The 16,462-nt window shown below is 40.7% G+C and overlaps 1 pseudogene; it reads right to left on the bottom strand.

The window, feature by feature from the left end:
* Nucleotides 1-35: 35 nt before the first annotated feature.
* Nucleotides 36-14,531, bottom strand: LOC127418742 (trichoplein keratin filament-binding protein-like; annotated as a pseudogene).
* Nucleotides 14,532-16,462: the final 1,931 nt, after the last annotated feature.

Genomic DNA, 16,462 nt, shown 5'->3' with positions numbered 1-16,462 from the left:
GGCTTGAGCGAATTACCGCGGAGACACGGCGTGTGTGGAGGCTTCACGTTATTCTCCGCGGCATCCACATACAACTCACCACGTGCCCCACCAAAAGCGAGAACCACATTATAGCGTCCATGAGGAGGTTACCCCATGTGCAACCGGGCCAATTTGGTTGCTTAGGAGACCTGGCTGGAGTCACTCAGGATTCAAACTCGTGACTCCAGGGGTGGTAGTCAGCGTCTTTGCTCGCTGAGCTACCCAGGCCCCCCTACAACAGCATTCTTTTAATACTAGAGGTATTATCTTAGGCTTGCTGTCTGCTTTGAATTTCAAGAACAAAGCGTCAGTAAAGAACATAAATATAAACTTTTAATTTACAACCCTAATTTGTTACTTGCATTAAAGCTACCCTCCAAGTGAGTGCACCGCTTACAGTTAGACAGCTTTGTTTATAACAACACTCACTTGTAGAGTAGATTGGATGTTCCTTCTTGAGCATATTACTAGTTGAACTTTATGGTAATGACTAGTTAGAATGCTTCTTCATTGCAATCAAATGCAGTTTATAACAAATTTTCTTTATTAACAACCTTAGTCGGCATTGAAATTGATAAATTAAAAATACATAAAACAAACCTACGACCAAACAAAAACTAGTGTGATGCATACAGTACAGTATGTAATAAAGAGGACTTACCGACACAACTATTTTTTAAAGGTGTAATGTAAATCATAAATTACCATAAATAATTTATTATCCATAAATATTAAAAGCATCTCTGAGAACTGGCTCTAAACCAGTTTTGATTTAAACACAAATTGGCCAAGATCAACATGGACACAGATATCCCGGAGTATGAATTAAAAAAAAAAGGGGTTGAAGATACTCCTAGCATCTAGCAGGGGATGTGGCACAAAGACTGAACTTCCTCTGTAAAACGCTTTTATGTCCATGCTGACCTGGGTCTGCTGCGAATCTGATGAAAGAATTTATGATCAGATTATCACACTTTAAATGAAAAACTAATTTCAAATAAACACTTTATGTGCACTTTAGACTCACCCTCTCCTGGTAACCCTGTTGAATCATTCGTTCTGTCTCATGATGAAGCTCCTCCTCCTGCAGCCTAAGCTCCTCCCTCTCCTGTGCTTCTTCCTGCTCAAGTCTTCGCTGCTCCTCCCACTGTTCCTTGCGCCTCTGCTCCACCTGTTGGATGAATATATTAATTCAAGGACTTTGCACATATTTAACCCATAAAGTATAATGTAAATCTATATATTGCCTGTGTAGTGTTACATATAATGCAGATGAAGCTATGATGGCTTATTTTACACAATATTAACTGAAAGTCTCTATTTGAATGCAGAAAATTTGCATTATCCATTGACAAGGTTGTTAGTAGAATTACCACTTTTAAAGGGTTAGTTCACCCAAAAATGAAAGTTTTCTCATCATTTACTCACCCTCATGCCATCCCAGCTGTGTATGACTTACTTTCTTCTGCTGAACACAAACAAAGATCCATACAATGCAAGTGAATGGTGACCAAAACTTTGAAGGTACAAAAAGCATATAAAGGCACAGTGATTTAAGAAGCGAAATTTAGGTGTGGGTGAGAAACAGATAAATATTGAAGTCCTTTTTTACTATAAATTCTAGTATTACCATAAAAAAAATGATTTCCTGTATATTATAAAAATATAATTAAAAAAAAAACAGAAGTGATAAAGGGCGTAAGGATTTGGTTTGATTTATGGTTTTGAATTCATGATTCTTTACTCTTACAAAACTTTGAACAAATCCTGAATCATGAAAAGTTCAGTTTGAATTTATTATGATTATTATTATTATCATTATTATTACTTTCAGGACATATGCAAAACAGTTCCTTTACTTGTAAAATGTAACAGAATGTACTGTTTTTTTTGTTTTTTTTTTTGCATTGCATTGCAATTGGCATTATCAGGAGGACTTTAAAATATCAGGACTGTTAGCATTATTATACATTATATTCAGCATTATATACAGTTTAATATAGTACAGTCATCTAAACCCTGTGGAGATTTACTCACGTTAAAAATTTTCATTCTGGTGCTCACTGTATTACATGAGCTGCACAATTGTTTACATTGAAACTGAAATCGTGGTATGATGTTGCACACTTTATCCGAATGATTGCACACCCTTTCTCCATTGCGTTCGGTTTGACTGACATGGATGTGCGCACGCGCTCACGCATCAAAGTTTAACGGATACTCGCTTGTGGTAAAAACAAACTGTTTTGCGGAATACGCTGAAATATGCGCTTGATTTTTAATTCATAACATGTATTCGTTATAAAACATAGAAATTATCAGTAAAATGTAAGTGATGCGCTGGAGAGAAACAACTCGCACATCAAACAGCACATACCTTCTGTCAACGTAGGCTACCTGATGCAGCAACGGTCCTCGTTAATCTGTATGCTTATTATGATCTTTGAAGTGTTTGTACAGTGCTCTCTTGCGCAGTTTCATCATGCAACACATTTTTCAATGGGCTGTAGTGACGTCAATGACGGGGCTTCTCTGTGCTTACCGCAAATATCCAACTAATCGCTAATTAAATTAGTTGTCGATGATTTCCATTATCGATAATTATCTATTTGAACTATTAGTTGTTGCAGCCCTAATAAATTCTCCTCCCTGCCCAGTAGGTGGCGATATGCACGAAGAATGCAAATTGCCAAAAACAAAAGAAGAAGAATGTGAAAGTGGAAATTTATAGTAAAAAAATTTTAAATATTGATCTGTTTCTCACCCACACTTATCATATTGCTTCTGAAGATATGGATTTACCTACTGAAGTCTTATGGATTACTTTTATGCTGCCTTTATATATTTTTGAAACTTCAAAGTTCTGACACCATTCACTTGCATTGTATGGACCTACAGATCTGAGATATTTTTCTAAAAATCTTAGTTTGTGTTCAGCAGAAGAAAGTCATACACATCATGGATGGCATTAGGGTGAGTAAATGGTGAGAGAATTTTCATTTTTGGGTGAACTATCCCTTTAATCAGCCAGTCGGCTCAGTTATTGGCTGATATCAATAAATACCTACCAATTAATTGGCCTGACCAATATATCAGTCTAATACTATAAGTTACATACCTGTGCATTGATCTCCTGCATGCGTGCTGTGCGGGCTCCCTCCTGCTCCTCCCTCTCCTGGTGTAGGGTGAGTCTCTCTTGCTCCAGCTGTTGGATGAGCTCCTCTCTCCTCCTCAGAGACTCCTCCCTCGCCAGCCTGTTCTCCAGCATACGTTCCTTCAATTGCTGCTGTCGTCCTGCCAGGACCTACCAAAGATAGACCAAGAAAATCTCAAAACCAAACAGACATTTTTTAAATGAAGAAATTACACATTTCACCTTTAAGTGCCAGTTATGTTATGTAATCACCTTTCAAAGTGATAATATGATCATCTTATTTACATGTGGTATTTAAGCAAAAAGCAGGGGCTTCATCAAGATAAGAAAATAGGATGATAAGAAAACCTCACAGTCTGAGCATGTGACTGCTGATCACGCTGTGCTCTGTCTCACCTCCCGCATGAGTCTCTCTCTGGCTCTCCTCTCTTTCTCCCATTCTGCCTCTCTCTTCTCCCAAACATGCTGAGCTTCCTCCCTGATGGGTGGCATGCAAATACAGAGAATGAGCTCAACTTACAGGCAGAAACACGAGGAGAGTCTTTAGGGTGTAATCAAACCTTGACTCTGCTCACCGATATAATATATCAAACTCGGCCTCCCTCTCCCTCTCAATCTGGAGCTGCTCTTCTATGACTCTCTTCATCCAGGCGGCGTCCGCTACCGCTCTCTCTCTCCTGGCTTCCTCCAGACTCTCCTCCTCCATCTCCCCCTCCAGCAGCGATGCCAATATCTTACGGTCTGCCTCCTGGTGGACATGTATGGTATTACAGTCACTTAGTCAGTGTAAATTCTGTTTTATGATTTAAAAAAATCAAGGAACACAAAGTATTGGCAAAAAACAATAAAAAGGTGTAAAAGTTTCCGCTGTAACCTACCAACTCCTCCTGCACCTGCTGTGCTCTCCTTTTTAGCTGAGCACGATACTGCCGAGTCAGGAAGTGCCTATGGGAGCAAAGAAGCATGTTTATCACACACAGAAACAGAGAATTCACAGGGACTTTAGCCTAAAAGCAGGTGTGCAGAAGGAAGTCTAAACATTTTACCCAAACTCAGTTTTCCTCCTGGTCTCCCCCATCCTCTTCCTCTCATCCTCCAGTTTCTCGAGCTCCCAGCGCTGACATCAGAGCGTTCTCTTCCTGCTTAAGATGCTCAGCCTGGACACATACACACAAACATACAATAAATTAATTGCAGATTCTAAAACTAATTCTGACTGAATGAGTCATGTTCGAAGACATATAATAGAATGGCAATATGCACACAGCTGTGACTGCACATCAGTTGAATTCTATATTAATGCACCACAATCCTACATTGTTCGGCAACCATAAACAGTCTACATATAGGGTAATGATGAACTGTATTACTTGGAAGAATTGTTCATTTTGATAATTGTTATTAAAAAATTTAACTATTTATTGAAAATTGTCATATTGCTGTTGCCACAGGTAAATCATAGCTTCCCTTGGCATCGTGCCTAAGATCACTGACCCCGTTTTCCTCCCTTAAGATGCGTTTCAGGTGATCTGATAACAAGTGGTCAGCATTAAAGCAAAATTCCGGGTTCAATGCAAGTTAAGCTCAATCGACAGTACTTGTGGCATAATGTTGATTACCACAAAAAATTATTTTGTCTCTCCTTTTCTTGAAAAAAGCAAAAATCGAGGTTACAGTGAGGCACTTGCAATATTTGTTTGTTTGTTGACAATACATTGTCACGGTAACGAAGTTGTAAAATTGGTTGGCTATAACTTAACACAGAAAAGGTTATTAAGTGATTTTATCACACTAAAATCATGTTAACTTGCATATTGTTTATGTCTTATGTAGTGGTCGACCGATATAATTGCTGAGGCCGATAAATCGGTCGATATTTGACTTTTTTAATTATCGGCATCGGACGATAAATTTTCCCGTTTGGCCAATTTGTTTCTTGAGGGCGCCGAAAATCGCCTGCTTGCGTGTGAAGCAACTGAGACATGTAAACGACCAGTCACGGTTCGTTTTGTTGTTAGGCGCCATTGTGTTACTACAATAATAGACCGGTCTCATTTAAATGATCTGCATATCAGAGCCACGGCAGGCACGTTTGATGTCATTATGTTAAAGTACTCACATGTTTCATTCCCCTTCTCTGTCCTCAACAGTTACCTGTAACTTTTAACGGTCTAGTCTAATAATAAAAAGGCAAATATCAATAAAACTAATATCATGTACCTGTCTGCAAATATGCGCATGTCTCGTTTAAACAGATGCAATAAACAAAACTCACAAAACTTGAGCAGATCCATCCAACATCCTGTAGAGTGCTCATTTATTTACCTCTAAAGCACGTATTCTAACAGTCTATCCTCAACAGTTCCCTGTCACTTTTAACGTTCTTTTCTAATGATAAAAGGCTAATATCAATAAAACTTCTATTATATACCGTTTGCAAATATGCAGATATTTCGTTTAAACAGATAATTCACAAACCTCACGAAAATCCAGCGTTTTCTTCCTGTCGAGCGCTCATCTTATATCTTCCCTGAAGCGCGTATTCTATCAGCCAGAATCAAAACTTCATCATCAGGATCAAAGGTGATTCACAAATCATGACGATCACTCCGTGATAATCCAAGCAGGTTATCCAGGCCATTTAAAATGTCAGGAGATTGCTGCTCGCGCTGGATTCGCAAGAGCGTGTGAGTGCAATTCAAAGTAAAAGCCCTTCACGTGTGCTATAAGTAAATGTCTTATTCACTGTGCACTGTATGTTCAATTGGTTTAATTCAGTGTTTTTTGAGAAAATGCGATTGCTTAACGTGGACATGCCATCCATGGTTGCTGGACTACTGTGTACTGTTATTTCCTTCTTCCTATTATACTAACAATTTCATGTGCAAATTAATTACTAAAATGTGATGACTAAACAGAAATCAGACGAAACTGCTATCATCCATTTAAAATACAATATACATTTTTTTTTTTTTTTGTGAAATTGAGTAAATATAGTGCTAATTAATAGGTTATATATATTTTTTTGGCAATTTTATGTTTATGTTATTTACTTTATTAAATTGTGTGATATATTGAAATTGCATCGGCCTATCGGCCACCCTGCTCTCTGGATATCGGCATCGGCCATTAAAATACCCATATCGTCGACCACGTCTTATGGTTATACTTTTTTTTTTTTTTTATTTTTTTTATTGTATCCCCTTTTCTCCCAATTTGGAATTCCCAATTCCCATTACTTAGTAGGTCCTCGTGGTAGCGCGGTTACTCACCTCAGTCCGGGTGGAGGAGGACAAGTCTCAGTTGCATCCGCTTCTGAGACAGTCAATCCGCACATCTTATCACGTGGCTCACTGTGCATGACACCGCGGAGACTCACAGCAGGGGAGGCTTATGCTACCCTCCGCGATCCACGCACAACTTACCACGTGCCCCATTGAGAGCGAGAACCCCTAATTGCGACCACGAGGAGATTACACCATGTGACTCTACCCTCCCTAGCAACCGGGCCAATTTGGTTGCTTAGGAGACCTGGCTGGAGTCACTCAGCACGCCCTAGATTCGAACTTGCGACTCCAGGGGTGGTAGTCAGCGTCAATATTCGCTGAGCTACCCAGGCCCCCTTATGGCTATTCTTTTGAAATGGTCAGTATTTTAATGTTTACAAATTGACCCATTCACTTCCATTGTAAATGCCTAACTGGAACCCAGATTGTTTTAGTTTTTTAAAGAAAAGGAGGGTAAATCCTTTAAAAACAGGTGTAAAACAGGGACCAAAACGTTTTGTGAACAGGGTGCAAAACCACACGTGACCACATCACATTTGAGCAATAAAGTAAATGCTAATCCATCTTGAATGTGTCCAGGACAGCAGCGAAGCACCACCCCTCAACTGTCAATCAACCGCTGCGCTACATCAAGTTTAAACTTTGCCGGTTACGAGCGGCTTTAAAAGGAAATAACCGTCCGATCAGAAAATTTGAGAAAGCTAATACATACAGTATACAAGCACGGGAACTTCACTGAACTTTTTTTCAGTGTGTCGGAGATCAACAGGGACACAGATGACAAGTACGCACACTTAAAACGCAGATAACACAATTACACCACTAAAAACAACGGATAATTCTGCTTTTGCATTTGTGCTTAGATTCAGTTTCAGCTGCATCGGAAGAAACAGAGTGCAGTTTTTATTGTGCTTTCTTTGTATTTTATGACTTTTTGTGCTTTATTATCATTCAGTAGCACACTGACATAGTGATTGATGTATGTCATCATAAATCAGTGACCCTCCCCTTGAAATCCAAAAGCAAGTGGTCACAGGAGACGCATTTAAGCGACCAGGTGTAAACAGCGATGTGTCTCGCCTGACTGCATGTGATCATCTTAAATGTAGGTGTAAATGGGGTCACTGTAACATTTGGCCTCTTGTGGCTTGATGCTTTTATTTACTTGCGTTCATGTGAAATATCATCTTACATTTTCTGTTCCAGTAGTGCAGCAGTAAGTTTCAACTTTAATGTAAAAATAAACAAATCACATAAAATGATGTCAACTTTGTAGGCAGAGGTGTGGCCGAGCACCGTGCTGTGGAAAGTGAAGCAGGGGAGACGAGTGGTGAATGACTTCCACCTGTGCTTAACACCTGTCTTGTGTTTCAGTGAGGAGTGATGGGGGCTTTTAAGGAGAGGAGACAGCGGCAGTGGAGAGAGAGAGCCCAGCTGAGAAGCTACATGTGTGTTGGCCGCTGCCGTTTTCATTTATGTTGAAGCACCCTGAGTTGTGTGCGTGTGAATCTGTACCATTGCCTTAGTGTTCTGTTGAATAAAAAGACATTCCTGTGTTGGAATCGCCGTCTCCCGCTTCCTCATTCCCTGAACTTCAGGATCTTGCTACACTGGTGCCGAAACCCAAGATTGAGCGAAACCCTCGCTGGCATCCACCAGACCCAACACCAGGCCCTCCTGGAGCTTAGATCAGAACAGGAGCAACATTTCGAGGCACTCCTACAAGCCCAGGCGGTGGACCAGCGGGTGTTCCAGAGCTTGCTGCCGTATGATATTCCAGCAGCGACACTGGCCGCGAGACCCCCACCTCAGATCACCCTGGCCAAGATGGGTCCCCAGGACAACCCCGAAGCATTCATTGAGTTGTCTGAGTGAGCTGGCCTCAGACGCAGTGGGCGGTCCACCTGCTGCTGCTTTTGTCGGGGAAGGCTCAGCTCATGGCCCAACAACTGCCGGTGGCTAACTGCTGGAGTGCCCTGATCTGAAGCGAGCCATCTTACAGCAGGTCGGCCAGAACCCAGAGCAACATTGTCAGCACTTCCGAGCGCTGACCTACAGGGAATTTGGCCACCCATTTGCCTTCGCCCAGCAGCTCCGGGATGCCTGCAGGAGGTGGTTGCTAGTGGAGGACCGCTACGCCGGGGGAATTATCAACTTGGTGGTGCTGGAACAGTTCATCGACCGGCTGCAGTCTGGCTGGCTGAGGACCACCTGACAGCGTATCCGGGAGAAGGCCAAGCTTTTTCTCTCTCTCTCACCTGCTGCCACTTCCCCTGTTATCTGGATGTACCAGATACCTGTGAGTATTCAAGGGGGTACATACCAAGCCTTGGTGTATTCAAGATGTAATCAGACCACGATTCACCAATGCTTGGTTCAATGGGAGGCTTTGGGTACAGCACGTAGGGTGAAGGTGAGGTGTGTGCATGGGTTAGTGCCGTTGCTATTAAATTTCAGGGGCAAAAATATATAGACGGCCGTTAGTCATCTTCTCACCCATCCGCAGATTTTGGGTACGAATTGGCTGGCATTTCAGTCGTTATTGGGGGATTATGTGCGGATGGGTCCTGCACTAAAGTGTTTCGGTGTGTGGTTTGCGATTCGCTGGCTGGAGGGGTGGATCATCAGTTCCACGTCAGTATGATGCAAGAGAGGGGGAAATCTCGGCTTCACCAGATCTTAGAGGATTCCCTGCTGGGGATTTTCCTCTGGAGCAGATGCAAGACAACACCCTTAGGCACGCCTTTCATCAAGTGAAAGTGATTGATGGTCAACACATCCGGGCAGACATTGCACTCGCATATCCATACTTCTCTATTATAAATGATCGGTTGCATCGAGTGACGCAGGATGCCCAGACAAAAGAAGATGCAACCCAGTTGTTGATACCGAAGAGCCGTCAGGAAATGCTATTCCAGATGGCTCATCATAATCCGATTGTGGGTCATTTAGGATGAGAAAAAACACGAAACCATCTAAATGGCCCGTTTCTATTGGCCGGGCATTCACGGAGATGTTCGCAGGTGGTGGTGTGCAGCATGCCTTGAATGTCAGCTGGTGAATCTGCCGGCCACCCCAAGAGTGCTTTTGCGCCCGCTTCCTTTGATCGAGGTCCCTTTTGAAAGAATTGGTATGGACCTCGTCGGGCCATTTGAGTGGAAGGCACACAAACATCGCTTTGTGTTGGCTCTGGTGGACTACTACAGGGTAGCTCGTCTATGGGAATTTACAAAGGGAGATAAAGTCCTTGTATTACTCCCCACATCAAGCTCTAAATTACTCACAAAGTAAGGGCCGTTTCAGGTCACATGGCGAGTCGGGGAAGTTGATTATGAGGTTAAGCGTACGGATAGAGGCGGAGCATGTCAGATTTACCACCTCAACCTCCTAAAACTATGGAGAGAGGCGGTGCTTTTGACTTTGGCAACGGTGGTTCTGGAGAGGGAGGGGCTCGGTCCGGAAGTGAATTTAAAAATCATAGATTGAGTCACCCTGTGGAGACCACCTCTCACCGTCCCAAATCGCGGAGGTTGCCAGGTTGCAAGGAAAATTATCTGATGTGTTTTCACCTCTTCCTGGGTGTATGAATCTCATACAGCACCATATCAAAATGTCCCCAGGGGTAGTGGTACGCAGTCGTCCCTACCATTTACCCAAACACAAAAAAAAAAAAGGTAGTGCGGGAGGAGTTGAGGGCTATGCTTGATATGGGGTTAATAGAAGAATCCTACAGTGACTGGGCCAGTCCGGTAGTCTTAGTCCCTATGAGTGACATTCCGGTTTTGTGTGGATTCTAGAAAAGCGAACACGATGTCTAAACTTGATGCGTACCCAATGCCTCGCATTGTCAAACTGCTCGATTGGTTGGGTGTGGCACGTTTTTATTCGACACTGGATTTAACAAAGGGATATTGGCAGATTCCCTTTACTCCCATGTCCTGAGAAAAAACAGCCTTTACCACTCTGTTCGCCTTACACCAACCTGTTACTCTTCCGTTCGGTTTGTTTGGGGCCCTGGCAACGTTTCAGCAACTCATGGACAAAGACCTTTGCCCACACACTGTGATATCATCATCTATAGCAACAAATGGCAGCAGCACATCCAGCATGTGGCAGCAGCAGTGGAGAGAGTCCATCTGAGAAACTACATGTGTGTTGGCCGCTGCTGTTTTTATTTATGTTGAAGCACCTTGAGTTGTGTGCGTGTGAAGTTGTACCATTGCGCTTTGAAGCGAACGAGTGTTCTGTTGAATAAAAAGACATTCCTGTGTTGGAATCACCGTCTCCCGCTTCCTCATTCCATGAACTTCAGGATCTTGCTACAGCAATATTGCAATTTTTTATTCTAAGATCTTGTCCCCTAAAAGAGATACTAATTACATACTTCCTGTTCTCGTAGTTTGAGCTCCTCCATCTGTTTATGGAGATCCTCGGCTCTCTTCACTTCCTCCTGTCTTCTCTTCTCCTCTTCTTCCTTTATTCTTTTCAGTGCCTCATTTCTGGCCCTCTCATACTCATTCTCAACACGCCGTTTCTCCTCCTGAGCTCTCTCTTCAGCCTGAGGGTTACAGAACACAGTTGCACTGTATTTGCAAATTGCAACACACAAATTATTTAGTTAAATGTGCTAAATGAGTTCAATGTCAAAACTAATATTTTGTCAAAGAGTCAGAACCATTGAACATGTCCATATTATTACTCAATAATATACAAGTGTCAGTGGTTTACAAAAGTAAACAATTTTAAACGTTATATGATGCTCAACAGGGCAGCATTCGTGCATGAGCCGACATGGCTTCAATGGCATTTAACACCTCCAGTGAACTTCTTTACCTGTTTTTTCTCCTGCTGTTGGACCTGCCACTGGCTCACAACATGATCTTTGTGCAATCCTAACTCAACCTGTGGCCAGAGCAGACAGGCATTAGTAACATCTGAGTCACTAAGATGTCTGATTAACGGCTCACAAGTGGTTGCGTATGTCCGGAACCAAATCCTGAGCTCAAGAGTTACAGATCAGTCAAGGAAAAAACACATCACAAGCCCTATTAAATTATAGTCACGTCTGGATCTTGATCTAAGGGATTAAAAATAAACTCCCACAATCTTGGTATATACACCTAATCTATAGAGACAAGACGGCTTTTCTATAAAATAATAAGGACTGCCATTTTGACCATACTCATATCTAACTGACAAGTCATCTACATTAGTATGTATCTCCGACCTTCCGCAGTTCTGGGTTGTTCTGCTTCCAGTGCTCCTTCAGTAATTCCTGTGCCAGCTGGAGAAGATACAAAATCAACATATCAGTTCATATATGTACTATATGTAAACAGAGGGGTCTGGGGGCAACATAAGATCTAAAAGAAATCATTAATATTTAAATATCCATACATTCTTCCTCCTCTCTTCCCTGGCAGAGCGGAGGGTGTCTGTTTTTTCCACCAGCTGTCTGGTCAGTGTGATCCTGTCTGGGAGAACAATTCTGAGCTCGGCCTCCAGCTGGCCTCTTTCCTCCTGGAGCATCATCCTCAGACGCTCCCTTCGCTCCTCCAGATTCCGCTGTTTCTCCTCATTCATCTGTTCCTGCTGAAATGCTGACATACTAGCAAGCCAATAAAAGGAGAAAGTTTTTAAACCTATTATATTGCCCTACAAAGCCAAAATGTAGCAAGCAGTGTTGGGTAAGATACTTAAAAATAGTAATCCACTACAAATTACTAATTGTTTCTCTAAAATTGTAATCAGATTACTAATTACTTCATTGAAACATTAATCACATTGCTAATTACTTTACTTTTAAGCTACTTACTAAAACACTTTTCTGCTCAACAAATTTAAAAATAATGTCTATATTTCTTTCTTGTTCATTGTTACATACAAGTCATACACTCAGCACCTCACATTTCTCCTTCACGTTACTGGGCCATCATTTATGTATGTTACATAATTAATATTTTAGAAATAAGCATAACCCCTTTAATGTACTTAAAAGTAATTAAATTAATTGAAAGTCAGTAACTGTAATCCGATTACAAGTATTTAAAATGTAATGCATCACTACTTTTTTAAACTAAAAAAGTAATTAGATTACAGTAACTAATTACTTTGTAATTGGATTACAACCAACACTTGTAGCAAGTCAACACTGAAATTGAGAAAAATGGCTTAAGTTTTGGGATTTTCCAGCCAAACGTAGATTTAAAACAGTATCAGATTTTTCTCTGAATCTGAGCATACAGTAGCTGAGCCAAACCCGTCTGTCACAGGAAATATTATAGTCTACGAGACCCGATTTCAGTTATTTCGGACTTAATTTTGACAAAATATGTTATTACTGTGTTTTTTTGCCTTTGTAGGGCAGTATAGAAAAGCCACTTCTTAGTTATTTCATATTCTTTGATGAAACTAAGTGAAACTGAAAATGTAAATGTTTTCTAAAAGTTCTGAAAAAAGTCTAAAAGTGTTATCAAGCTATTCTTCCAACCAGAAGCTTGGCACTAGGCGGATGACACCATAGAAAGTAAAACAAAATTAAATGTATTATTTGGTCAACTTTGAATAATGTTATTTACCTCAGATAATGTACCTGTATCTATTTCATTAGTCTTTCATTTGGTTGAAGCTATGAAGTTTGTAATAGAACACATTATAGCTTGCACTGGGCAGTCTGCTGAGGTCCATACAATGCAAGTGCAAGATGACCAGACTTTTCAAGCTTCAAAAATCACATAAAGACAGCATAAAAGTAATCCATATGACTCCAGTTGTTAAATCTATGTCTTTAGAAGCAATATGATAGGTGTGGGTAAGAACCAGATTAATATTTAAATCTTTTTTTACTATAAAACTCCACTTTCACTTGCATTGTATGGACCTACAGAGATGAGATTTCTTCTAAACTAAAATATATAATTTAAAATGAAATTCTAAATCCACCAGATTCAGACAGTAGTGAACCTTAATCAGTACCTTCGCTGGAAGGACTGCCGTGAGCTCCAGTGCGCCTGTTTGCTGCTGCGGACCTCCTGTTCTCTGAAGTACTTAGAATGCAGCTCCCACTGCTGCCTCCAGCGAGCCTCCTGCTCCCGCTGGCTCACTAGCTGCCTCTCCAGAGCCCGCACTCGACCGGGCCAGTGCGCCGACAGCGTCGGTAAAGCCATGGATCTGACTGCTGCACCAGTCTGCACAGGCAGTTTAGTTCTCAAGCTTTATTTCTGACCAAAACCCGACCTTTTCGCATATGCCTTTAGTTAAAACACTTTATTAACCTAGTCAGTGCTTTTTTTAAATGCAGCAAAAAAAAAAAAAAAAAAAAAAAAAAAAAAAAAAAAAAAAAGATGAGCTTAATGTTTATGACATGCATTAATGCGGTAATTAACGCATGCACTGCAAACAATGTAAACTCTGCTTGACAACTCAGTTTGAAAACTCACGTTGATAGCTTTTACATTACCACACTGAGGCGAATGTCTTGTGGAGTTCTCCTGAAATAAATCAGTAATATAAAAGTGAGGACTGTAATGTTTTTGTAAGAAAAGCAACGACCGCTGGTTCGTCAACAAAACAGTAACGAAAGGGACGCGGTTACGGGGATCCTTCCTGGTTACCTACGGCGAGCAGTTAGGAAAAAACAAAACGCTAGGTCAAAGTGGCTTTCAAGGCAAGTCAGTCCACTCAGTTGCCATCTTGGGGACGCACCCGGGCAGCTATTTTTTATGTTTACAAACGGCATGAAAGTACAGCTCCTATCTACTTGAATGGGGAAAGACCGAAATCTCCAAAACGATTGATCAAGATTACTATCAAAGAACATATTTCAAATCATCAGTAAAATCTGACGACAATGGTTTAATAAATTGTGTTTATTTACATCAAATCAGCTAAAACGCTTTTTCCCATGCTTGTCCAGTTAATGCGCATGCGCATTCTCGTGTTGCCTGACGGGCAACGTTTGTATCTAAAAGTTGATTGGCTCTTTTACTCAAGGAGCTCTAAAATACCTGTAGAGAGCTATCATTAAGCATAGCATTTCAACACTACCCGCCCACCTTTTCAGCCGTCTGGGTTCCGGTGTCATGAGAGATCGAGTTCTCCCTCTGACATCACAGCAATTCCATTGGCTGAGGGATCTATTAATTGGTACTATATTCACTGCCTGATTAGAAATCCTTTAAACTCGTTTAAAGAACATGAGCTGTGACGTCAATAGTATGACTCAGGGAAAAACAAGTAGCCTACATTTCAGAGCCTGGCAAAAAAAACAAACAAAAGGTCGCCGGAAGAAAAAAAAGTATTTCAAAATATTTCTTGCAAAAAAAAATAAATAAATAAATAAATCGTCAAAGTAAATGGTTGTTTTTGATTGGCCATCAATGGGGAAATGTGCTCTTAAGCACCAGAGGGTGTGGTTCCTAAATTTACCAGCAGGAGCTAACAGAGCTGTGGGACTTCCTGTTCTACATCCGCCATATTGGCCGTTTTTGCGCCCTTGAAGGGCACTTTAAAAAGGGGACGCCACTCAAAAGGTCGTTCCAAACAAAAGTAAGAAATAAAAACATTTCACAAAGGGCCCTTCCACAAGACTGTTAGTGAAGGGTACATTCATACAGTAATTACATGCTCCCTTCAGAGTGCCCACCTCAAGAGCTCTGTCCTTCGGAGTGAATAGGGCATACGGATGAACACTTTCGCCTGGAATTTGTTCATTGAGTGTTCCAATTTCTCCCATTCATTTTAATACAAGTGCTCCATCTGGGGCTAAATAGTCTTTGGCTAGGTCTTCAGCTAATGCATTTCATTCAGAAATGGTCATCCCTCTGCCCTGTTCCCTTTGAAGGCTTTACCATCCACTGTGAGAGCTTTGGAGAGCTGAAAGGTGTGGAGGCCAAAGATAACAATAATTCAGAACTCACTTTTAACATTATTAATTGTAAATTCTCTTTGAAACGACCTTGCAGCATGGCTATCATGACTGTTCTCCCTTTGAAGTGCCCTCTGAAGGCATAATTTTTGCCGTTTGCAAAATGGGGGTTACTGAGTTCAGAATTGACAGAGCAAAGAGACTTTCTTCAATGTTACTTGTGGGTTCTGAAGCACGTGAAACACTCACCAATTACTACAATACTGAGATATTCAATATTCAATACAAAATTCAATTTCTATACAACTCAAACAAGAGTGTAATATAAGACTATTCCAGATGAATCGGAAAATAATGAAAGTAAAAATTAAATGCTTTCACATGATCTCTACAAAATAGAATGCTAAAGTGGTTTCTTTACATTATAAACTTATTACAGAAACAGTCAAATACACCTATGATTAATGTTAGTTTTAATATAAAATAGCTATTGTAGCCTACAATACTTCATGTTTTTTTATCCATACTCCTCTCTCCCCCAGTGGCCATTTAAAAAGTTTCAGTGTTAAAATGAATTGAAAATTATGACACAAAATGTACAAATATTGCAGGCATGCTAACCCTTACATAATATTCACAAGTCTGATTTTATCTGACTTTTAATCCGCATTTGATCAAGACATGCATAGAAGGTGACATCACTGGCTAACAATCCCCTTTTAAAGATTAAATATTGATTAAAAATGAGCAGCCAGTCAGCTGGTGTGAATTAAAGAGGGGATTCTAGTGGCAGTATTAATAAAGAGAGAATGAAATTACTTTCTGGGTCATTGTAGGTCAAGCCCTACCTGTGAATGAATAAAACATTGCGGGTGAATGTTTAATGGTCACCAGATAATCGCTTAAACGTCTAATGTCAGTAACAGGGTAAAGGACGTTTTAATTATTAACAGGATGAGGCCCCTAAACTTTCAGCAGAGATTTAAACCCGAGCTGCCCTTTGATTATTCTATTCACTTTATAATAAAACAGAAGTAAGAAGTGATTCTTAAGTGGAAGGAAAAAATACATATAGATTATTTATCAGCCCTGTAGTATATGGTTTAACTTTTTTATCTGCCTAAAGATAATACA

The sequence above is a fragment of the Myxocyprinus asiaticus genome, chromosome 3 (assembly GCF_019703515.2).
Source record: "Myxocyprinus asiaticus isolate MX2 ecotype Aquarium Trade chromosome 3, UBuf_Myxa_2, whole genome shotgun sequence".
NCBI lineage: Eukaryota > Metazoa > Chordata > Actinopteri > Cypriniformes > Catostomidae > Myxocyprinus > Myxocyprinus asiaticus.
This window is presented reverse-complemented; position numbering and strand designations above follow the sequence as displayed.